Here is a 1,498-nt window from a genome sequence, read left to right on the forward strand (position 1 = left end):
AAAAAATAAAAGAACATCGAAAGCCAGAGTTTTGGCCAATGCCACGCCCCGAAAAATGCGGACCAGAAAGGCGAATCGTCAAGTAAAAACTCGAACTGGAAATACGAAAAAGAGATCCCTTCAAAGTCGACGATCCTCTGGAAATTCCCGCCGGCGATCGGCAGTCGTAATTGGGAGTGGAAGCACCACTTCCAGCAGCAGCTCCACTCCCGCCGCCCGCTGTGTGACCACCACCTGTAATGCCAACACCAATGTCTGCGGCAGGTGGGCTTCCACCCGAAGATGCCATCGATTCAGGAACAATTGTCAGCTGGAAAGAACCAATTGCAATGCAAGTGGATCTAGTAAGTTTCAAAAACAATCTACACATTTTTAATGCTAAGGATCATATTATTTTGTACGTCTTTAGGCTGGAATAGAGTCAATATTGGCAACTGCTCTAGTATTTCGGTGAATAGTTCTGGAACCTGTACCAGCACATTCTCATCGTCGAGCTCATCCTCCGGTTCTGGATGGTCCAACATATTGTCCTCCATTCTGGGCACATCCTCAACCTCATCCTCGTCGAATGTGATTCCCATAATTATAAGAAGGGGTTAACCATTCAAAAATATATAAAAATCAAGCTTTTAAAATTTTTTATGTTTGTTTCATTTATTTTTTTAAATCTCTAAAATAGATTAAAGCATAAAAAGGTAGTTCTTTATCGATCTTAGCCATCAATGAACAAAAAGTAATTTATCAATACGATTTCAATACACCGCATTCGCATATTATGGCTACAAATTCCTGGACAAATTAGAGAATTTTCATTATTAATAATGAGATTTATTCCAAAATTATGCAAAAAATGTTCACTTTCGTTGCCAAAATGTTTTGCAATGACCTATATTTAAGCCATAAAAATGAATGTGTGAGTGTAAGTGTAGTGCCCTGTGTGAGCCATTCTAATTGCATCCGCAGGCGTTCGCCATTTCCGCAAAAAATAGAAGCCAAAAAAGAAAAATGGCCGAAAATTGCAAACTAAAAAGCGAAGCTCCATAAATATACATTGTCCGCGTGCATGATTGTGTGTGTGTGTGTGTTAGAGTGTGTGTATGTGGCCATAACCATAATTTTTCCCCAGATTACTCACTTTCTCCCCTACTCGTTCGCGATTTATGCCAATGCAATTAAAAGAACCAAATAGTAGAAAAAAATAGAAGACGCAACTTGGCCAACACACACAGAGACTCATCTGTGTATCTGTGAGAGCCATAAAAACCCAAACGAGTTGCAAAATCTCTCAAACTCGTTAAAATGAATCATAAATGTATTTGATCAGCGTCTAGATTCCATTAGTTTTTATTTTTAAGTTCCGTTGAAATGAAAGGGGTTTCAATAAGATAATAACTTTATTAAAATAATAAACCGTCATAGTAAGTCGATTAATTTAGATTAATTATATTAAGAAATTATTTAAATAGTTTGGAATAGTAATAAGAAGTGACATGTAAAG

Source organism: Drosophila bipectinata, chromosome 2R (assembly GCF_030179905.1).
Source record: "Drosophila bipectinata strain 14024-0381.07 chromosome 2R, DbipHiC1v2, whole genome shotgun sequence".
NCBI lineage: Eukaryota > Metazoa > Arthropoda > Insecta > Diptera > Drosophilidae > Drosophila > Drosophila bipectinata.